We start from the raw sequence: 23,457 nt of genomic DNA, 5'->3' as shown, positions 1-23,457 counted from the left end.
GGGAGCTAAAAAGGGAAAGCCCCAGCCCCTGGCTGTGCCCCGCCAGAGGTGTGTCCGGTCCCCAAGGTGCCAGGGAGGCTCGGTGCCGGCAGGGCAAGGGGCCAGTGTGGTCTGGGACTTGGCCACCCTCCGCTGCTCTGGGCACTGGCTCCACGGTGGTGGTAGTGGCTGTGGTTGGTGGTGAGTCCCCTCTGGACCAGGCAGCCCAGAGGGGCTCCCTGGGCAATAACCTGCCCTGGGGAGGGGGTTTGGGCTCTGCCCTCCCTGTGTCACCACCAGCAGCTCTGTCCTCAGGAACCCCCAGACTCTTCTGCCCAGCAGTGAGGCGATGACACCCATCATTCTCTGCATCCCTGGTCTGTCTGTCCCCAAACCCTTCCCCTCCTGCTGTCCTCACACCCGTTCTCAACTCCTGCCCCTGCGAACGCAGCAGCTGTGCCCACAGCTGGCCGTGGGTCGGGTCCCCAGAGCTGCAGGGCAGTGGGTGTTAGTGGTGGGTGATGCTCTGGCTTCTGGGGCCAAGCATCAGGGTGCAGGGTGCTGCGGGAGAAGAAAGTGAGACACAGGGGTGCCGGCTATAATGCCCCGTCCCCAGGGACGGGGGAGAGTGGGCTGCCCTGGGCTGTCGCTGTCCCTGCGGTCAGGTACCACGCGATGGTGCTGTCCGCCACTCAACAGCATCCCAGTCTGAATCCCTCCTCCTCTCCATCCCTTCCTGCATTCCTCCGCCCCTCCATCCCGCCCTCCATCCCTCCCTGCATCCCAGTCTCCTCCCCTCCCAGCCCCAGCCGCAGGCGGGGGACTCGGCTCTGTTCCCCACGCTCCCGGGCAGCAGGCTCTGCCCTGCTCCTTTGGTGGCAGCACTAGGTGATGAGTTTCCTTCCTTCTCCCGACTCACTGCACATCCCCAGGGATTTGAAGGCCGTTGAGCTTTGTAGGGCAGTGGGAAATTTCCACCTCCTTTTCTCAGTCCATGAACTGGGCCTCCAGAAAACTCTGCAAATGGGGTAAAAGCCACTGTCCCTCTCCCCCTACCAGCCCCAGGAAACAGCCTAGCTGCTCCCATCCACCCCAGCCCATGTTAACATCCCCAAGGACAGCCCCAGCACAGCATTTTGCAGGCTTTGCTGTCCCCTGGGGTGAAGCCTGATGCTGTGCACTGAGCACAGTGTCCTGTTTGTCACCTTGGGACCTGGCGGAGGTGACCTGGCTGCCACAGGAGCCCTGCAACCACCTGCCTGTGCTTCACCAGGCATACAGCAGCGCCCAGCCCTCTGCCACCAGCCTTTTCTGGGGTGCTGAGCCAGCCCCTGCCTGCACCCAGCGACTTCACCCCCTATTCTGTGACCCCCAGAAGGGCTGGTGAAGCAGCCCCAGGCCGGGGGTGCCTGCGTGTGCCGCGGCCGCCTGCGTTGTGTCAGCGCTCGGCAATGCTGTTTACACATGAGAGAGGCGCAGAGGCATCTGTGCCGGCAGCCAATTACCCAGTTTTGATCTTTTTTGGTGAAAAGGAAACCAGGGCTTTTCAGACATGGCCAAATTTGATAAGCTGGGGGAGGCAGGGGCGGGCGCGGGAGGCTTTTCCCCACCGGCCTCACGCGCGGGAAGGGGTTGGGATGCACGGGCGGCTGGGTCATGGCCAGCCTCTGCCTCCAGGCTGGGACAGGCTGGCTGGAGCACTCTGTGTGCCCATGCTGGCTGCAATGCCATCCCTGTGGGAGCAGAATGTGCTGGAGTTGGATGGCTGGGAAGGGCTGGAAACCCCACAAGGCTTCCCTGGGAGGGTGTTGCCTGGAGGGGAGAGATGTGTTTTTGGTTTTGTTGTAGGTGCTCACCCCTCCTACCTCCCTACCACATTGCCCTACTGCTATGGGAAACTTAGGTGGAAAACAGAGCCTGGAGAGTAGGAACAGACCCCCCAAAATGGGGCAGGAGGGGTCATGAAGATAGGCTCTACCTACCCCAAGGAAACACAGGTGCTTGTTTGCCAGGGTAACCATCATGGAACCCACAAGCTGTGTCCCAGCCCAGCCAGAGGTCCTGGGGTAGAGGGATGTAGGACAGCTGTGTCCTGCCGTGCTCGGTGGGAGGGATGCACTGGGCAGGGAGCATGTGGCAGAGCACACGATGGGGGACCATGGGTAAGGGAAAGGGGAGAAATCAGACCACAGTTCCACACTGGCAGAAAATAGCCTTTTGCCTTTTTCCATAAGCAGCAATGCCCCTGCCTGGGCAGGAGCCGCTGGTGTGGGGTCTGTTGTCCCACAGTGGGCAGCATCACTGCTAGTGCCACTCTGCAGGGCATAGCAGCTTCTCGGGGCACCAGGCTGCTCCCAAGCCTGGCTCCTCATGGGGTTTGTGAGGCCCCGGCACAGCCGAGCACACACCCACACCTGGGCCAGACGGATGGGTCTGGCGGGAGGCTCTGGCACGGCCACGGCACATCCTATCTCCACGTGAGCAACATTTTCCACTCATCAAAGGAAAGCGTGTTCCAGCGAGCTGTCCTGGCCAGAGCCAGCCCCGTGAGGAGGGCCAGAGCCGGGGGCCTCCTGCGTCCCCCCGCTCCCCCCGGCAGGTAGAGCCGGCCCAGCGCGGAGCTCACATCCATATTTGCACAACGGCCCACTCGGCGCGTGAGCGGCTCCGGAGACGCCCGAGCCAAAAAGGCTTATTTTAAGCTTGCTGGAAAAAGAACATTGTTTGGTGGGAATTAAAACTCCCTGTCCTCAAAAAAGGGAAAAAAACAAAAAGTGCTTAATTCTGCCAGCTCCTGCCATCGCATAAACACAGAGACACGGCACGGCTGGACAGGGTGGCCAGGAATTCATCATTCCTCTCCTCCCGGCAGCTGTTGTGAGACAAGGACCCATGCCCTTCTGTGTCCCCACGATGCCAGCACTCTTCCCAGAGACCTCATCCTGGCAGGAAGGGCTTTCCCATGGCAGGAAAGGGGCATTGCCCAATGCAGTGCTGAGGTGCTGCGGGCAGGAGGGTGACCATGTTGGCAGCCCGGGGTCTCGCCGTGCCAGGGCTCTGCATCAGTGGACAATATTATTTATATAGCCCTAATCCAGCTGTCCCGGCAGCCCTTCTGCCTCCCCGGGTGGGGAGCTGGGTGATGCTCTGGGCTGGCTGTAAATCACGCCCTTTGGATCACACTCTGGAGATAACAGCCAAGCTTCGGCGTCGGGAGGCAGAGCTGAGCAGGGTTGTCCTCTGGGGCTGGGGCCAGGGGGCCAGCAGCACCCCAAGCTGCCCACCCCCCGGACAGGAGGTTCTCGGGGGGCCGGAGGCGTCGGGAGAGCGGCTGCAGGCAGCGCCGGGACGGCGGGGAGGGAGGGAAGATGCGTATCCAGCACATCCTGCCGCTCCCCGCCGGCACATCCATCAGCCGCCCAGCGTTTACAGCACGTCGCTGGTTACACGATCCAGACGCGCAGGTTCCTCCTGCCCCGCTCCTCTCCTGCCTTTTGTTTTCTTTTGCCTTCTGCTCCTGGAGACAGAGTACCTGATGGAAAAAGTCTGTTCTCCTGCTCCCCGTGCTGGAAACACCCTCTTCCTTCCACCTCTGCCCGGCTCAGCTCCCCGAGCGGGGCCGGCAGCAGCTCCCTGCCCTGGTGTCCCACGTGTGGCTCCCCGATGGTGGCACTGAGGCAGGACTGGAGAGGCTGGTGTGAGTGCAAGGCATGGACAGACCCTGGTCCCTGCGAGACCCTTTGGGTACTCTCTGTGAGGCAGCCCCAGCTCCTCATAGGACGGAGTGGGGCAAAGCCACAGTCTCCTTCGGGGCAGGGAGGCTGCAAGGACCACCGAGGCTACCCAGGCACATATCCCATCAGCCTGCTGAGCCCAACGGGCACCTGGCCCCATGCCTTGCTCCCTCCATGACCCCTGTGCTTGCCCTCCTGCCTTCCCTAGCCTTTTGGGCTCATGGGCTCAGTGCAGAGCAGGGACGGGCAACACAGGGTTTCCAAATAGCTCAGTTTTCCTTTCTCCTGCACCTAAGCCAGGGAGTTGGACACCAAACCCTGAGTGCTCTGAAGGGGTGGCTCCACTTTGTGCTGGATTGCAAAGGGGAGACATAATCTTGTCAGGATGCTCTCTGCAGTCCAGCTCCTGGCTGCAAGAAGGGCTGACCCTCCAGCCCCATGTCGGATACACAGAGCAGCCTGGAGCCATCCCCATGGCCTTCCCTCCAAGGCCACTGGGCTGGAGGATGCTCCCAGGCACATGCTTCCAGGGCAGTGATGCCCTCTGGGTTTATGAGGAGAAAGCCTCTTATTTTTAGGGCTTTGGTGACTTTTGCTTGTGGGCAGGCATCCCAGTTCCCAGTTTCCCAGGGCAAGGCAAAAGGCAGAGGTAAATGGAAAGCTTGGCACTGATGACTGTCCTGGTGGGTTGTGCTCATGTTAAACTTCTCCCTGTGTCCCTGGGCATGGGACCACTGCAGCACATGCAGGGTCTCCTGAGCTTCTGGGTAATCATCATTAGACAGGAGCTGGTTGTTTGAAGTAAGGGCAGACAGTCTTCTGCTCTGGTCCGCATTCCCTGCTCCTCCATGCTGCTGTTTTAGCAGTCTAGGGTGGGCAGGGATTCACAGAGCAGCACAGGCCAGTCCTGAAGGTCACCTTCAGAGCCGCTCCAGCCCAGCTCACCCATAAATCACAGTCTTGCCCTACATGGGGGTGAGGGAGGCAGTGGCTGTAGTAATATACAGGCCGAGAAATGTCCTCCTGCCCCCCAGCAGCCTCCTCTGACGTCAGGCAGCAGATGAAAAGGCTGTAAATTTGTTGGGTTTGGGTCTTAGCAGGGCTTGTAGGAGAAGGGTTTCTCTTATTGCTTGTAGGTGGGAGCAGCCATGCAGAGCCTGCCCAGGGGCTCCCTCTCCATCACTGCTCCGTGGCATCACTGCGTGTGCAGCTGGCAGCCAGTGGTTCCCTCCCGGCCTGCCTGGGACCTGCTGCTTGACCCATGCCCTCACACCCAGCCAGGGGGCCTGGAGGTCAGCGGGAAGTGGGAAAAAAAGTCACTTTCCTGGAGATACTGAAACTGAATCTGTGGTGAGGAGGGATGGCTGGGCAGCATCTTAGCGAAGGAGTAACAAAAACAAACTCGCGCCAAGGAATCCTGCTTTGCCCCAAATGTTTTTCTTATGGAGTTGTAATAAGACAAGAGCTGTAAAGATAGTAACCTCCTAAACATTACCTTATTAAGGCTTCTCAGAAACCACAGGGCACGACCCCTCTGGGTCATGGAACAAGAGAGCAGCATCCAGCGAACAAACAGAGGCTAACATTACATTTTTCACTTCATTTAGGAAACCTGCTTTCTAATTATAGGGTTTGTTTAATGACAGCCGTTAGTTGTGCCTCACTCAAAGCCAGCCCACTGAGAGGAGATGGGAGAGGGGCTGAGGGTGGTGGAGCTGGGAGATCTCTATGCTGGCTCCTGAGGAGGCTGCTGGACTTTCAGGGCATGGGATGGGGATGAGCTTGATACCCCTTGCCTGACACAGCAAGGGGTATGGGGTATGGGGACTGGAAGTGGTGTGGGAGGGCTCTGTGCCCATGGACAGCCCCACTGTGGCCTGGGGACATGCCACACACGCTGTCCTAGCTCTGTGCTGTGCACCAGGGTTATCTACAGCAGAGGGAGGAGGACAACCCTGCTGTGGGCTGTGTTCTGTGCAGTTCCCACTGCATGTCCAGCCTAGCCCAGGCTTGTTCCTGTGCCCTGGTGACAGTGGACAGACCTGCTGGGGACTGGCTGTCCCTGGGCCCTGGCAAAACCAAGGCTTGTCCTGCCAGGAGGCCACGGGACCTGTGTGTGTGCAGCACTCAAAACAAGGATTGGGTTTTTTCCCCCAGTCTGCTGCCAGCAGCCCCTGGAAAGTGCTTCATATTCCTGGCCAGGTCCCTGGATGGTGTCCCTTACTCTTTGGAGGACACCTGCTGCCTCTCCCCCCTGCGTCTGGCCATGCTGCCGGCAGGTCCAAGCACTGCCACTCCCGTTCCTGCTCTCCTGACAGGCACTGGGCATCCCTTGGGGCTGCTTTCTGGTGCCCTGTCCAGCACAGTCTGGTTCGCTGCTTCTCCTTTACTGCAGCTGGCAGTGTCGCACCCTCTGGGATGAGGGATGTCCCAGATACACATACAGAGGTGCTGTAGGGATGTTCAGCTCCTGTAGCAGTGGCTTTGATGGTGTGTAAGTCCAGAAGCGAGCTGGGAAGACGCCAAACACTCCACACCATCCCTGTACAAAGCCTGGCATGATGGCAGAGGGGCCCTGGCCCTGGCTTTGGGGCTGTCCCAACAAACTCAGGGGCCTGGAAATGGTAGGATCCCTCTCTTTTCCCAGCACCTCTGGGATGTGTTACTGGTGGAAGTCCTGCCCTGCCAGACTCTTACTGCACATTTGTCCCCACTGAGGTTGTGACAACATGTGCACATCCCCCCGGCACCAGGAGCACTCAGGAGCTGCCACTGTGCCTGTGCATGGCTCAGGATCAAGCTCCTTCCCAGGAACCAGGATCCTCCCAGGACATGAGACCCCAGAGGCCAGCTCTTTGCTTCTTCCCTCAGGGAGCGTCACCACCCTGTAGACACAGAGGAGAAGCTGGCGGTGCCTCCCCTTACTCCCTGATGCTCCCTCAGTTATTGTGTGCTGCTCTGCTCTGGATTCCCTGCCTGGGAGGGTCCCAGCACAGCTCTGTATTGCCTGGAGGGGCTCATGCAGAGCAGCAGTGTCCGGAGCAGAGACTTCCCTTCCTTGCCGTGCACCGATGGCCAGAGCAGGAGGATGAAGGCGCTTTGGTGCTGGGTGTTTCCCGCCTGAACTGCCAACTGGCTGCTCATTAAGGGGCCCCCAGTGCCGGCTGGAAGCCATACATGGACTCGTGGTCCTCCACAGGGCCGGGAGGGGCCAGGACCAACGCAGCCCTGCGGTGACGGAGCTCCCACACAGGCTCCCTGCACCGCTGAAACCCGGGAAAGGTGCCACGTGCATCCAGCCCTGCAGCCCTGGCCTGGCCACCACCATCCCATGGGGGTCCCAGCCCTGCCAGCACTCGAGGATCTCACCCTGCACACACGGGCAGCCCTGCGAGAGCCCTGTGGCTGCCGAAACGCCTTTTTTTCCCAGGCCAGATGGAGCCTTTCAAAGTAATGGGAGTCACGAGCCACCTCCAGCCAGGCCAGGGAGCATCTCCGCTTCCTTCCCCCGGCCGGCAGGACGGACTCCAGCGCCGCCCCGGCCCCACAGCCAGCCCTGCTGGACCCCCGCCCCACCGGTGGTGGGATGCGCGTTCCCTCCGTGCACCGTCCCCGGAGGAAGTCGGTTATTGCAAACAACTTTCTCCGGGCGGGACAGCCCTGGTTCCCAGGCGCGTCGCTGGCAGCCAGCGCAGCCCTGGCCGCTCTCCTCCCCCCCTCTCCCCCCAGCCCTCCTTCCCTCGCTCCCCCTCTCCGACTTAATGACTTCCACATGGGCCTCTGGCATCCCAAGCCAAGCCTCCCAGCATTGTCTGAAATCTCCAAATTTAGAAGAAATATGAAAATTGTCAAGCGGCCCTTCCTTAGGGGGTAAAAGCAACACTGGGCTGCGCGGCGGCGGGTCACGGCGGAGGGGCCACGTGACGGCCCCCCAGCCAATGGATCCCCTCGGCGCCCCTGACAGCGGTGCCCGTCGGCAGCCTGGCCTCCTCCGGCAGCTCATATAAGGTAAAAAGAAAAAGGTTTTCCAGCTTCCGAGCAGCCTGGAAGGAGTTTTTCACCGAGGGCTCCCATGCCAGCCGCTTAAAAAACCCCGGCTGGCAGCGCCGGGGTCCCAGTGGCGGGTTATACTGTGCCGGGAGGAGGTGGCGGGCACGTGGCCGTGTCCCCGCGGTGCCCGCCGGGGCTGCAGGTGGGTGCCCGCGGATGGAGGGAGCGGGAGGGTGCACGGGAGGGTGCGTGGGGTGGCGGGAATGGGGGGCGCTTGGTGCTGAGGCTCCCCGGCAGCCTGGGAGATCCTGCTCTGTCTGCTGCCTGCCCTGGGCGTGGGCAGGGACAGGCAGGGCTCCTCCAGCATCTCCCTCTGCCAACCCATTCCGGCGTTCTCAGCCCAGGTGGCTTCAGGGAGGTGGGCTGAGGTGCCCCCACTCCGGGAGGAGAGTGGAGCTCCTGCTGGGCACGGAGCTGGTGAGGAATGGCCGAAGCCACCTCAGAGCTAGGTGATCCGAGGCAAAGGGGTTCCTCAGAGTCTGTCCCTACAGATCCATCCTGGCTTGGCGGGTCTCATCCAGCTTTTCAGATGTGGGGAAGGGCCCTCCCAGGTCTGGAGAAGGAATTGCTTTCTGCTCTGTATATGTCTAGGATGGAAAAAAACGGGAAGCCGGAGGCAAGCCCAGGCGGGTGGGCTCCCCACACTGTGGAGAAACGGGCTGCTCGCTTACCTCCTCTGGATGGTTGTGCTGCTGCCGCTTTCTGAGGAAAACAAGCTGGGATGGGGCTGGGGCTCAGTGCCAGAGGTTTGCAGGGTGTTGGAGCTGCCCTACCCAGCACCCTCACACCGACTGAGAGCATCCCACGGTCTGCAGCTTTTGGGACCCCAACTGCAGCCCAGCCTGTGCCACTGCCCTGCTCTGTCCTCCTGGCCATGGCCCCAGCTGGCCCCACTGGTGTTATTCCAGCTGCTGGTGTTTCCCTGGCTCCATCACACACCGGGGGAACAGTGGCCACATCCTCAAACACCTGGAGCTGCAGCAGCAGCTGGTGTGACCCTGTAGGAGCCAGTCCCTGAGCCCTGGCCTGGACACCGGGCGGGAGGGAAGGGCAGGGGGAGGGCAGCAGGTGATGGCAGGACAGCAGTAGCTGTTTCAGCAGTGGGTCACCTGGGGACACTGTGCCATTCCAGCAAGCTGCCGTGTCCCCCTGCCTCCTTCCTCTGCAGGGGCAACCACCAGCTTCTATTCAGGTTGAGCTCGAGGACACTGGGTCCAACCAGGGTGTGATACCATCCCTAGAGGGGCATGTGTCCCTCTGCAAAGGGACAGTGACAGTAACCAGGGCACTGCAACCTCTCGGAGCAGACATGGCCACCGTGGTCCCAGTCTGTCCCCATCCCGCTGTGCTTCAAGGGCTTCCTGTTGTTGCTGGCTGCTCCTGGGGAAGTTGTGGCATCTTGACACTGGGATGCTGTACATGGGGTTGGGGAGCCACTGGTGTGACATGACCTGTGTCCCCGTCCCAGTGGCAATGTCCCAGGCACAGGACTACCCTGCCTGTGCCTGCCCTCGCTCCCTATCCCCTGTGTAGCATCCAGGGAGCCCTCGGAAGGGCAATGGCATGGCCTCCCTGCCACTGGCCGATGGGAGAGAAGTTAACTTCCAACAAACACAGGCAGACGCTTCCGCCAAAGATTTCCCAAGCAGTTATCAGTAGGAATTTGGGGAAGGCTGTGTCTAGACAGGCTGCAGCTCTGGGTGGCTGCTGGATAGAGTGGCATTTCCCTCCACACTTGTCAAGGAGAAGTCTGCAGATGATTAAGGGCCCTTTTTTTACTCTTGGTCTCCTTTTCTGTCCAAAAACCAGCCTTGTTCTTGATCAGGCTTTTCCAAGGCTTGTTCCTCCAAAGCCCTTTGCTCATCCCTGGCATCCTGCTGCTGCTCCTTGCCCAGGGCTGAGTGGGGAGAGCTGGTACACAGTGGTGTATCCTGATGCAGTTCCTGGTGAGCAGGGCCATGGTGAATCGCATCCTCAGCCCACGGCACCACTGCCTCCTGGCCGGTGAGGGCTCTGGCTGTGGTGGGCACTGCTCTGTCGGTCACTGCCACGCCATGGCAGGGTGCTGGGCAGTGGCATGGCACAGCCATCCCACAGGCAGGAGCACAGGCAGTGCTGGACTGGGGACCCAGTGCTCCCCAGGGTGGCCCCAGCACCTGAGCCTGTGTGCGGCAGAGGCAGGGAACGCTTAGTGATGAGGCAAGAGGCTGGAAATCTGAGCTCTGGAGCTGTTTCACCATCCTCTGACCTTGACCAGGAGCATAGAGGAGGCAACTGGAGCAGATCCTGCACAGGGGAAAGCTCCAGCTGGGAGGGATGAAGCCCAATGCATGTCCTGTGGCTGAAGGCCAGTGGGTGCTGGGGACTGCTTGCTGCTGCTGAATCCCAAATCCCTTTGCCTGCCCAGGACAATGTACATTCACAGGGTTCAGCTCAGCCCTGCTCCATGCCTGGCTCTGGCCTCCCCAGGGCAGTGGGGACATGCTGCCGGCCTGCCCTGGGGATTTTGGGGGAGCTGGGACAGTGTGTGCCCACCAGCAGCACCCACCAGCTGGGCTGACGGAGGGTCCAGAGGAGTGGGGTCTCCTCTACCTCCTCCTCTAATAGCCACCAAGGGGGTCACTGGCCAGGAGGTGCTGGTGCTCCCCCAGCCCCTGGGGTACCCCAGCCCTTTGGCTTAGGGCAGGGACAGCAGGGACAGAAGCTGGCATGGTCAGGGAGACAAAGGACAGAGGCTGGAGTCAGACCCCATGCAGAGCCAGGGACACAGTTACCTGGGGGGATCAGGGCTTTTCTGTCCCACACCACAGTAACACCAGACTGGGCAATGAAAGGGGCCAGTGGGTGACCTGGGCTGCTGCAGGGATGCAGGTATGGACAGGGACCCTTCCCAGCAGCGACATCCAAATCCTCACTGCACACTCAGCCTGTGCAGCTGAGTGTGGAGCTGATGTGGCTGTGCCAGCACCATCCAGGGGCAGGGGGAAGCAGAGCTGGGCTCTGCAGAACAGCACGGGGGGAGCCCATTGCAGGGCTGGTGCTGCAGGGATGAGCCCCCTCGGGGGTGGCTGCTGTGAGTGAGCGTTTTCCTACTGCTGGGTCAAGGTGAGGGATGAAGCTGCTTTGTTCCAGTGAACAAGCTGGGACAGCCTCACTGCCTGTAGGGATAGGGACGGGGCTTTTGGAGGGCCAGCAGGCCCCAGGCCAGCCCTGTGTCTGCACTGGGTGCACACTGTGTGGCTGTCAGCTGGGCAGGTGACAGACTTGTGTGGGGTTGGGCTGAGCCTGCCTGCCCAGGCTCTGCTTCATGTGAGACATATGGGAGCTTCTGAGCTCCAGCATCTTCCCTGTCCTACTGTCACCAAAATTGAGAAGCCCGGTGCCATACAGTGCCAGAGCTGCAGGAGATGGTCAGGGTGAAGGAGGCAGCATCCTGGTGGGGCTGTCCAGGCCACAGCCAGCCCTGCAGGGCACCAGTGCCACCTGCCCCAGAGTGAATCTTGGGAGGCTTGGCCCCAGCTGGGTCTGTGATGGGAGTACACCAGCACTTTTAAGCCCCTTTCCCAGTGGCTGCAGGGAGGTGGGATGTGCTGGAAATGCTGGAGGCTTCCCACCCTGTGGCAGCAGGATATGTGGGTGCTGGTTGGTGGTGTGGTCTTTGCCCTGAGACCTCTGAGAGGGAGCACATCTCCCCACTCTGCAGGGACATCCCTGGCATGGTGGGCAGTACAGGGCTGTGGGCAGCGCTGCTTTTCCCTGGGAGGTGCTGGGAGGTGGGTGAGCAGCTTCACTGGGACAAGGAAAGCAGCAGACAGGGCCTGGGGACGGGGCTGTGACATCCAATGTGCCATATGTGGGGCAGATGCTCTGTGGTGGCAAACAGGCCACCCTGGTGCTCACTGTGGGACCAGCTCACTGGTACATAGGGCAACGTCTCTCTCTCTCAACCTGGCCTTCTTACCTGAGATCCCTCACTGCAGATTTGTCCTTCCTTTTATTCCTCTCCCTTTTCAATCTTATTTTTTAAATTTCATGTTTACTACTCCCCACCTCCAGTGTCCATGGGCTCTGCCAGAGGCTCTGCTGGCATGGGGCAGCCCGGCTGCACGGGCACTGCAGGGCTACAGTGCCTGTTACATCAACCCCAATGTAAATTTGTGCTCCATCTTTTCCCACATCTCATCTCCTGTGTCATGGGAACTCGAACCATTTAGGGCATTTTATTTTAGTGTCTTTAACTGCTCAGCTGGGTGGGCAGAAGGCAGGGCTGGGAAGGCTGGGGCCTGTGGGGGACATGAATTACAAACTGTGCTCCTCTCATGTCCAGGCAATGCTGCACACACCCCCCCACTCCCCCTCTCCCTTGCTGGAGCAGAGATAAGATGATAGAATTGGAATAAGCAGCCAAAGTTCTGGCAGCTTAATGAGCTCCAGCCACACCATGGCTGTGCCTCTGCCAGAGGAGAGGGAGTCTGGCTGCTCCCCGCCTGCTCCAGCTCCAGGCTCTTTGCTGGCCTGTGAGCTCCTGCATGCTCTCCATGCTGAGTGTCCCCTCAGCCAGCTCCATCTGGGAGCCATGCAAGAGTGAGGTGAGGAGCAAGGAGGATGCTGGAGCAGCCATCCCACACTGCTTGGGAACAGTGTCCACAGGGAGCTCTCCCTGCAGCGCTCTGGGTTCCCACCAGCCCTTTCCAGCGAGGGCTGGAGGCTTGTGACGTGCTGGCCTGTCCCCGCTGGGACTTCACCCCTGCACCACTTCCTCCAGACCGGGAATGTGACGTGTAAACAAAGCAGGAGGGCTGGTGCCGGCACCCGCTCCCACGCTCCGTGTGCCCCGGGGCCGGCACCAGGCTCCAGCCCTCACCAGCAGGGCTCCCCACACCCCCAAAACACCTTCCAGCACGGGAGGGGTGGGGGGCTCAGGGCTGTGCTGCCCTGCTGTGGGAGAGGCAGCTCGGGGAGGAGGAAACCAGCTAAGGATGGGGAGATGGTGCTCTGAGGGTCGGTGGCAGCAGGGAAGAGCTGAGGCCATGAGAAAAGAGGTGACCTGCGTGCCTCAGCTCTTCCTTAGCTTCCATGGCTTCTTCCAGCCATCAGTCCCCATTCTGCTGCTCCTGCCCCTCTGGAGGCTCATCATCCAAAAGCCAGGCTCTGTTCCTGGAGGGTTTCAGCCTCTCATCACAGTGCTGGCACCAGTGGCTTTGCAAGAACCAGTGGGTTCTATGTGGCAGCACAGGACTGGGCACAGTGGTGGTCCCACAGAGACAGCAAGGTCAGTCCCCTACCCTGGGGAGACAAACAGGGAGGTGTCAACAAGGAGGTGACAGAGGGCTTGTTTGTCCCTGGGCTCTCTCCATCCATCCATTCCATGCCGCCACCCTGTGCTTCAAATGGGGTGTGGAGGATCTCAGCTCTTCAGAGACACCAAATTAGGTGATTTCTCCCTCGCTCCGGCCCCAAGAAGAAGGAGCACAAACCAGATGCGCTCTCTCCTCTGCACCCATCCCCTGCTCTCGGCCCCCCAAACCTGCTTCTTTGTTCTTGGCATTATAATTTATCCCAGCAAAACCCAGAGAGAAAGAGCAGCATCCCCCTGGGCCCCCTTGGCTCTCCCCCAGCATGGGAGATGGGGGCCGCTTGGTCTCCAAATCTGCCTTTTTGACCATAAAAGGGCAGGCACGCAGCCCCGGCAGGAGGATGGGAAAGGGAAGGCAGAGCTATTTATAGCTGAGCATCAGGACCTCAGCCTGAACTCGGGGTTAATCAGCCTGTGACCAGATTAGGATCTCCCCTGGCCCCTCCATTTTCTCATAAACCTTTGATTTAATACCAGTGCTGGCAAGGGAGGGAGGGGAAGGAAGGGAGAGAGGAGGCACCTCTCCTCCACAGAGGCCACCATGGTCTGTGGGGGACAGGATGGAGATGCTGGGAGAGCTGGAAGGCCCCAGTGCCCATTGGAAAGAGCATTGGAGCTGTTCTGCCACCAGCTTGTGCTGCAAAGTGCCAGGGAGCAGCATCCCTGTGTGATTGCTGCCTGCAAGGGACCCAACAGGCAGCAGGAGCTGCCCTGGGGTCAATTCCTTAAATTTCTCCTTAAGTCGAATCCTTCCAGCAACGGCATGTTCCCCTACATCATTCCAGGCCTCATCACCCTGGAAGGGGCACCCAAGGGGGTCCTTGGGCAGGATTTACGTTGCCTGGCGCTACCTCAGCCAACCGGAGGTGGCATCAGGGCTGTTTGGGAATCTGATGACCAGAGATGGGTCAAAGCTCATCTGGGGCAGGGATGTAGTTCTGATGGCTGGTGGAGATCATGATTTTGGGTGCTGAGAGGAGAGAAAAGGGGCTGAGCATCACTCAGTGCCTTCTTCCAGCCAGCGAGCCGGGAGCAGAGCCCTCCTGGCTGGGGGCTCATGAGTCCCTCAAAAGGCCCAGTCTGGCCTTGCAGGGCTGGGGAATTTCGAGGAGGAAACAAATCCCAACTGCTATTAAAAAAGGACATTTCCTGCAGCCACAGCCTGCCTGGAGAGGGGAAAGGGCGCTGTGTTGTAACCGCGGGGAGGGCCGAGCTCTGACTCAGCCCAGTGCTGCCGGGGAGGCAGCTCGTGGCCACGGAGCACTCGCCTGCTCCCATCCTCCCAGCACCCACCGGCAGCGGCAGGGTGGGCACACAGGGACACGGCTCGGCAGAGGCAAAGGCTGGAGGTGAGCAGAGGGCTGGGGCATGGGCAGTGCCAGCTGAGCTGGGCTGACTGAGGAAGGAGCGGGGAGATGTCCTGGGCACGCACACCATGCCTTGGGCACCCTCTGGACAGGCTCGGTCCAGGGATGTGTGGTGGCTGGTGGACCCCCAGCAGTGGCAGGACCACGATCCAGCCATTTGTTATTCTGGATTCTTCTGAACCCATGTGGCGTGTTCGCACCCACACGAGCGAGGGGATGAGCAACCTGGGGCTGTAGCTCTCCTGGCAGGCTCTGCTCAGGGGGCATTGGTGTCCCCCAAGGTGGTGGTGCCCAGTGTGAGTGTGGTGACCACGTGGCATGTTTGTGGCAGCTGTCCTTCATTGGGAAATTGGGAGAAAACCACAAGTAGAGACAAGGGGGAAAGCACAGGCCCAGCAGTGATGGCTTTTTTGCCCCATCTGGGAGAGGTTGGAGGGGAGATGGGGGTGCCTCTCTGCCCTGAGACCTACTCTCAGGCAGGGGTGGGTGAGCTACGGCAGATGTTTTGCCTCCAACCCAGCAGGATGTGCAGCCCAGCACATTCCTCCAGCCTCTCTCGGCGTTCCTTCCCCCACCGCCACCTCCCCGGGGACGGCAGCTGAGCTCTCCCAGCCCTACACCACGGGGGCTTTGTCCTGTCTTTTCCCACCAGGGCTGGGACAGTGGCAGGGAGAGGACAGGGCCCATCCCCAGGCCCACTGCAGGGCTCCCCACACACCTGGGGACCAGCCACCCACCCCAGGAGAGGAGGACGTGCTCCACGCCCATGGGCTTTGAGCAACAAAGGGAGGACTTTGAGTGTCTGTTGTAGGGTTTGTTGTGTGCACAGAGCTGTTGGCATTGCTCTCCTCAGTACCATGGGGTTGCTGGGCACCCAAAAGTGACCCACAGCAGCTGCCCAGGGTGGGACCCAAAGGCTTGTGGCTCCACACTCAGCTCTGTACCGCCGTGCTGACTGATGTCCTCTGTGTCTTACAGGCTCAGCTGTGGGGGTCCCTGAGGACACTGAAGCTGCTGAACACACAAGAGGACTGTACAGCTCCAGAAACATGGCCAGTGGCGAGAGATGGGCAGAGCCAGCATGCCAGCACAGACATCACCACGGGCCCTTTCCCTGGGCACAGGCAGGGATATGCTGTGGGAAAACCTGCCCAGCCATGCAAAGGGGGCTGAATCCCAGGGACTGGCTCCCAGGGTCTGGATCTCAGGGTTGGATCCCAGGGGCTAGTTCCCAGGGGTTGGCTCCCAGGGCCTGGTTCCCAGGTGTTGGATCCCAAGGCTGGCTCCCAGGGGCTGGCTCCCAGGGCACACTGCAGTGCTGCACATTGCTCCTGCTGATAGCACAGCTACCCCTTCCTGGGGGCTTGCACGGGGCTGGGAAGAGGCTCTGCAAAGGCACAGGGTGTCAGGAAGGTCCCTGCAGCACCTCCCCTGGTTCTGGGTCCCTGTGGCTGTTCTCACACTTGGCCGGGGCTCAGGGCTGGCCTGGCTGTGGCTGGTACAGGGACAACCCCGTGCTGGACAAGGCTGCTTCCAACCCTCATTCCTGAGCAATGGATGCCACAAGCGTGGGGCTTCGCGGGGCTCTTTCCCCCAAAGGACAAGAGGCATCAGACGGGAGAGCCCGGCCCGTTGCACGGGGTGGTTTGTGCCCCGGGTCCCAGCCGGGTGCAGGGGGGCCGGTCCGGATGCAGGGGCTCAAGGCAGAGAGGCACCATCTGCTTCTCATCAGGCCGCTGGGAGCGCCGCGGCTGCCGGGGCCGCGGCTGTGATAGATGGTCTGTTTATCACGTTCCGGCTCTGCTCAGGATGTTAGTGTTCGCCTGCAAAGGACGTTTCTGGGCTCAGCTGCTCCCTCCAGCCTCCCTCGCCTCCTGCTTCCCCCCGGATCCTCACCCTTGAGGCCAGATGGGCTGAAGCCTGTCCAGACCCGGGGGTGAAGGTTCAGGGTGTTTCCATCCCACAGCACCTGGTCCTTGCCCATGGAAAGGGGTGGGCTCAGCTCTGCCACCCAGGGAACGGCTGAGGCCTGAGCCTGGGAGGCTGAGGTGCTGGCCAGCTGCAGGCTCTCCTGGGGACAGGGACAAGGACAAGGGTGGGGAGGGACAGCAGGAGTTACCACACGCTCCTCATCTTCCAAGGTGGAGAAGGGGCAGAGGGCAGGGATGAATGTGCTATGCGATACCCAAAGTCTTGTTCTCCCCTCCATGGGGGGACTCCCATCACCCTCACCCTCTTGCTCTCTGCACTGGCCCCATGTCCCTATCCCTGTCTGTTCCTGCACAGCTGGGGCCAGGCTGAGCTACTAAGCCCAAGTCTGTCCTGCCATCATGTTGAGATTGGGCACAGAACGGGCACTCAGCTCTGGAGGCAGGGACACCCAGCCGGGCAGGCAGACACACAGCCTTGCTGCGTCCCGACCTATGGACACACGTCGGCCGCAGCGAGGGTGACCACGGACACCTCCATGTCTCCCAGCCCAAGGTGCAGTGCTGCATCTCTGGTCAATTGGGAGTCTGAGATGAAGCACTGTAGCTCGGGAAGGGAGGAACTGCGCACCCTGGGGACCATCAGGACCCCCCATCCAGCGGGACAAGTGACACAAGGAGAGCTGAGCCCTGGCTACAGGAAAGGGCTCATCCCAAAGCTCCAGTTCCCTGCAGAAAGCAAGGAGGGAGAGGAGGGTGAGGAGGTTTCTCCTTGCAGCAGAGGAACCCCTGTGTCTGCCTGGGACCCCTGGCCTGGCACTGCGCACAGTGGGAAGGGTCACACAGAAATGTGGGGGCACAGCAGGGATGTGGCAGAGGTTTCTCCCTGTCAGCCACATGCGGAGCCTGGACAGCGATGAGGATGCACAGGGCTGGCAAAGAGTCTGGGTTGCCGTGTCCTCAGGGTCCAGTTTTCCCAGGAATCCCTTAGGTGCTATGTTGGGGATTCCTGGAAATACTGTTCTTGGGGCCACGGCTCGGCAGCCCATCCCATGGGGAGCCACAGCCTGCAGAAGAACCAGCAATGGAGGTACAGGGCCACCACAGGGGGGGCTGGGAGGGGGATTCTCTGGGTATTCCAAGCATGGGGAGGTGGGTAACCCAGCCCCCCACACAGAGGGGTGATGGATGTCCCCGCTGGTCATCCTGCAGGAGGATGTGGCTGGTGGACAGCCACACACACCCCTCCTGCCCTGCCCAGGCCACCCCAGGTCAATAAAGGTCTCAAATCCTGATTGACACTGTCCCAGCTGGTCCTTTGGGGCTGGGAAAAGGGTGGGAGGCAAAGGGCTGGTGCCAGCACAGTTTGGGGCAGAAAAGAGGGACAAGAGCCACCTGCAGAGCACGGCCTTGGGGACTGCTCTCTCCCTCCTGTGCTGTCCATCAGCACATCCCTGCCATTCCCAGCCCTGCTGAGCTCCTACAAAAGGAACTGATGTGTTGCCTGTTGGGCAATGACAGTAACCCAGACAGCAGCTGCCAGGGCTGGGGTATCTCCCTGCAGCCCCCAGGCACCCTGCACTGATCATGCCCTGCCAGCACCGGGCCCCACTGCCTGCACCAGGCCATGCCTGCATCGTGCCCTGCCTGCACAGGGCTGGGTGTGGGCAGGCCCAGGCCAGAGACAGAAGAAGAAGACAGGTGCAGCAGGCATGTACAGGCAGCAGGCAGACCCAGGTTCAGAGAAGCACAGGCAGCAGGCAGGCCCAGGCAGGTGCAGGCCCAGGCAGATACAGGCAGCAGGCGGCACAGGCAGATACAGGCAGCAGGCGTTCAGGCGACCGGCAGGTGGCGCTGCTGCCCAGACGGGAGCAGGCAGGCCCAGCCCTGCCCGTCCCTGCCTATCCCTGGGCCAGCCTTGGTCCTCCAGCCACCCCCATCCGCCTCGAGGTGGGCAGACACCCACCCCAGAGGCAGGACCCCGGGGACAGCCCTGGGATGCCGACACAACCCCCCCCATGCCGCCGGCCTGGCACACCCCGCAGCCCTGTTCCCACCCAGCCTGTTCCCGGCTCCAACGGGGCCAACTGCCTCCACACCCGTCCCGCTGACTCAGCGGGCGCAGGCGGCAGCACCCAGCCCGCCCCGGGGGATGCTGACGCAGGTGGGACACGATGCCCGCGCTGCCCGTGCCCAGCACCTCCCCACGGGCACCATTCCATCCATTCCCACATCCCACGGCTGCGGCGTTCACTGCCTGTTCTGCCGGGACCCAGAAACCAGCAGCTCCTTTGGGGAGATGGAATGGGCACCCCAGTGGGGTTTAGGAAAACCCACCCAAGACGCCACCCTAAACCCAGCCAAGAGAGGGGCAGGGATGGGGAAAGTCCTTTCCACCCCACATGAGAAGGAAAAGTGGAATTCACAAAAGCTCTCTGGAAATGGCAAGGCAAAATCCACACCCCGCTCCTCCCCCTGACAGCTCTGTCGGTTTGCCATGGCTCCAACCGCTCTGTTTCAACCCTTTCCAAGCAGTTTGTTTTGATTTTGGTTGTTGGGGGGTTACACGACATGCCGGTGCAGGAGGGAAAGCCATGTCTCTCACACACACCCAAATTAAAAAAATACGGCACTTAGTTCAGGAAATGCCAGCTCAGAGAGCTTTGATTGTTTCCTTCTTTCTTTTCCCCCCTTTATTTTCAGCCAGAAAATTTGTCAAGGGTGACCCTGTCCCTGAGAGAGATTTAGGCTTGGACAATATTAGCAATTTCTGGCCAAAAGAGTCCCTTTAATCAAAGAATTCCTGACCTGCCCCCAGCTTGCCTGTGAACCAGCTGCCGCAGACGCTGCAGGGACACACCAGTCTCCTCCCAGGCACCAAAGCAGGGCTGGGGCTTAGCTCCCCACCTCTACCAGCTTCCAGCTGGGTGGTTTCAGCCCCACTCCTTGCTATCTGCCGGGTGCATCCCCAGCTCCAAGCACAGGGGTTATGCACAGCTCCAGCAGCTCTGGGCATAAAGCCTGGAGTGCTGACCCAGCTACGTGATAGGGAAACTGAGGCACACGTCTCCTGCCTGTCCTTTGCCTCCAGAACAACCCAGCCAGGGCTCTGATGGGGGTGAGGATGGCAGGGCAGTGTGGGATGGGAGAGCAAAGCCTCATCCCTCTCCATGGTTCAGCTGGGGCTGGCAGAGTCCAAAGCTGAGCTAGGGTGGGCACGGACAGCAAGGGGAGCCCCACTGCCCTGGGAAAGATGCCACCCTGGCACCCGTCCCAGGCACCACATGCTCCCTGCCTCAGTTTCCCCAGTGGTGAGACGACGTCGGCACAGGACCCCGGGGAGGGCTCAGACACTCAGCACAGCTCAGCTCAGCCTCCCCAGCTGGCCCGGGACCAGCCACCCCGTGCCGCGGGCCTGCTGTGCCGGGAAGGGTGTTGTCCTGACTCAGCCGGCAAAACCTGCACCACCTGGGAGCAGCAGCACCCCCTGGCACAGCCCCTGCCTGAACACGGAGGAGGGAGCAGGGAAACGGCAGCAATGGCAGAGCAGGGCTGCTTTCCCCGCTCTTGCAGGCAGATGTGCTCATTCTTCCCCTTTTCCTGGCAGGATGAGCCCCTCATGTTCCCTGCTCTCTGCAAAGCACCGAAGACAGGAGGCCAAGCTGCCACATTCCCTTTTTTGGGAAGATTTTCCCCTTCCACCCCTCCAAGAGTCCTGCATAGTCTTCGCAAAAACTCAGCAGCCATAAATCCTCCTCTGCCCACAGGGACTGCCTGCTTGTGCTTCCCTGCCTGCACTCCATCTCCTCCCAGATCTGTGTGGTGCTCCACATCCCTCCAAAAAAACTATTGGGGGTCTCTTACTGCCTAATTAAAGAGAGCACCATGCTGGCAGCCAAACCTCAGCATCCACAGCCTTCCCTGTGCCAGGAAGGGAGCTTTGTCACTGTGGGTGCCCAGGGTGGAGGTGGGCAGGATGGTCCTGAGTGTCCCCCCTGAGCTGGGGCAGGACAGAGGAGGGTTACCCTCACTCCTAGAGGCATCAGGGCAATGTTTGCCAAACCAAATGGATTGGGGAAGGGGGAAATCCTCCCCCAGGCCCATGGTGGCTGTGCTCCCCCCGTGAGCCACCAGCCCACAGCCCAGTGAGTACCTCAGTGCTTCGTCAACGGCTGCAGCAATCGGCTTAAAACTAATCCCTGTGTCCTGCACTGGCCTCGGCACAGGGCCCCGGGGGGGCCAGCAATGCCCCCCTGCCAGGGCCTGCAGGGAAACACAGGCATTTTAAGTAAGGGGGTGGTAGGTGCTGGTGTGCCAGCCCTTGGATGACCACTGGCATCCACATGCCTGGAACCCATCAGCTCACACTGGTACCCACAGCAGGGCACCCCATGCCCCTTCTCCAAGCTCCAAGGCATGGGTGAAATGTGCCCGGGTGCCAGCTGGAGTATCCAGCACACTCAGCATCGCGGCCCTCACAGCACTGTGCTTCAGTGCAGGACTCCAAGGTGGTTTGGAGTGCCCCAGCTTGTCCCCTGCCAAGGGCTGGGGAAAGGCTCCTAGATTAGGGCTTTTTGCACACACAGGTTTTCCAAGGGCTCGTCAGGGCTGGGAGCAGAGTGAGGGCGTGCACACACACATGCACACAGCAGAGCAGCAGCCGAGCCCACCTGCATCCCCAGGGCCTTCCTGTGCATCCCTGCTGCTGCCTGCTACCCATGGCCCTTTCAGGGGCCCTCTGCAGTGCATCGCCCTGCCCCACACCTATCACTGGCTCCAGAGACCAGTCCCCCAGCTCCCTGAGCTATGCTGGAAACGTGGGGATCTGGGCTTGGGCTGCTCCATCCTAGCAGGATTGTGTTGTTCAGATCCTGGGGGTCTTCCAGCACCCCAGGGCCCCCAGGACAGGAGCTGCCCCACAAACCCAGCCCTGCAGAGCTGAGCCGCTCTGGCTGCCGCAGTGGTATGGGATTAACGAGTGCGTGGGAAGGTGGAGGGGGAGAGGGAGGGGATAGACACGCCCCCCCCCCCCAGGAGCCCTGGAGTCACGGAGAGGGGGGGAAGTGTGGCATTGGCTGCTAGCCCCTGCACAGGGCCGGGGATGTGGGTGGCTGTGCCTGCCACGGGGCTCATCCTTCCCAGCACCCAGGAGCTCCCAGCCTGGGCTCGCAGCCACCCACCCTGCTGAGTCAGCTCCCGGGAAGGTCGTGTCCCAGCCAGCGCTTGCCAGGCCTGCCCGGCGCGCCCCATCCCTGCGGTGCCAAACCCGCTGGGGCAGGAACTCGGCAGCCTTGTCCTGGCTGAGCAAAGCATGGGCAGGGCACTGCCAGCACCCGCCCTGCCAGCCGGGGCAGCACGAAGGGTCTCGGTGGGAGCCCCCCACAGCACAGCCCCGTGGTACCCAGCCCATCCCCGGGGAGGGAGGCACAGCCCTGCACGCTCATCCCACACCAAAAGCCCCTCCATCAGCAGCTCTCGGCTCTCCCTGCATGGTGAGCAGCTCCAAACCTGCTGGGCCTGGCCCAGCACCCCGGCGGGCCGGCTCGCCTGGCCCCACTCCCTCCTGGCAGCCCAGGAAAGCTGAACGCACCCAGCGAGGGATGAGGCAGCGCCAGCCCATCACCAACAGGGCAGTTTCCCACGTGTTTCCCTCCTCCCCGCATCCCCTTGGGGCCTGGAACCAGGACTGCCTTTGATCCTCCTCTGGCTGGCCCTGCCCTGAGAGCAGACACCGCACACAGCTCTGCACAGGCTCAGCCCCAGAGGGCAGCCGTCAGCCCTGTTCCCCTCGTCGCCATCGCCCAGGGGTTGTCACGAACCAAATATGGATTCAAGGCACACCCCCACCTCAGCACCATGGCCCTGGCTCCAGCTTTATCCCTCCTCCTCCTCTGGGGAAGCAGCCCAAGTGCTTGCACTGGGTCCCCAAACTGTGTTAACCCCTACCCCAGGTCTGGGGATCAGCTCCTGTGCAGCTTGGGGCTGGTGTTCTGCCACCCCAGACCATCCAGAGCAGGGTAATGACATGCCCAAGGTGGTGGGACCCTGTCCATGCCTTGTCCTGCTCCAGCAGACCCCTCCCTGGGCAGCAAAAAGTCCCATAGATACAAGATGGCTGTGACTGTGCTCCCAGCTGGACTTTGGTCCATGGAGCAGGGAAGGAGAGGCTGCAGTTGGCTCCCTCGATCCACACTTGTTTGCATGGAAACAAGCAGGGAAAGCTAAACACACACATATAAAGGAGCTGGGAGTCAGAGCCTGCCCAGGGCAGGAGCTGCTGGGATGGGCCCTGTGAGATCCCCTTACAGCTGGGGCACCCCTGGGGTCTGCACAGCCCAGTAATGGCACGTTCTGAGGGTGGGGATGGCAAAGTTCACAATCCTCCCTGTTGCCAGCACTGAGTCTTTGCTGGGGTCTGCACCGCCTCTGCCACCTCCCCCAGCACCTGGTCAGGCACAAGCAGCCCTGAGCTGAGCAGTTCTCAGGGGCAGGAACACACACAGCACTTTCCTCCCCTCCACCATGGAGGATACAACCCCATCCTGCCAGACCAGGACTACTCCCTCCCTCCCAACAGCCACAACCCAGACTTTTACTGTCCTCTTCCTACAAACAAGCCAGGGTTGGGCTTTCACAGGGCCTTTGAGAGAGAGTCAGCCCCAACCTGCCCTGCCCAGCTTCGCACACCAGCGACCAAAGTCCTGCAGCTGCTGAATCCAGCCAGAGCTGCAGCAGCCAACGGGGATTGCACCACTCAGCTTTGCCCCAGGTCTGGCAGCTCTCAAAGTGGGTCTGTCCGGCTTTGGAGAACTAGGAGTAACAGAGCAACTTTGTACTTGCCCTCAATTAATGAGTGACCTATATAGAAGAAAATCTGGGCTAAGTGGGATGAAGGAGCTGGAACTGGCTGCTTGGGGGTAGCAATGCACAAACCAGGCTGAGCCCAGCAGCTCCAGAGTTCAGAGCTTTTTAAGAACTGCCCTGAAAGTTTTTATTGCTGGGGAAGAGAAACCCAGTCTAGAAAGAACCTCACATTGCACATT

At 60.8% G+C, this 23,457-nt stretch overlaps 1 protein-coding gene and 1 long non-coding RNA gene across 3 annotated transcripts in view; one reads left to right on the top strand and one right to left on the bottom strand.

The window, feature by feature from the left end:
• Positions 1-23,457, bottom strand: part of IL17B (interleukin 17B) — a 40,685-nt gene that overhangs the window by 2,740 nt on the left and 14,488 nt on the right. The window lies entirely within an intron of this gene.
• LOC135422526 (uncharacterized) lies at positions 7,992-17,709 on the top strand. The gene is made up of 2 exons (XR_010434514.1): positions 7,992-14,468; positions 15,465-17,709. It is a non-coding gene; the product is annotated as an uncharacterized LOC135422526 (long non-coding RNA).

This window comes from Pseudopipra pipra, chromosome 15, assembly GCF_036250125.1.
Source record: "Pseudopipra pipra isolate bDixPip1 chromosome 15, bDixPip1.hap1, whole genome shotgun sequence".
Lineage (NCBI taxonomy): Eukaryota > Metazoa > Chordata > Aves > Passeriformes > Pipridae > Pseudopipra > Pseudopipra pipra.
The sequence above is the reverse complement of the archived record's forward strand: the minus strand, read 5'-3'. Positions and strand labels throughout refer to the sequence as shown.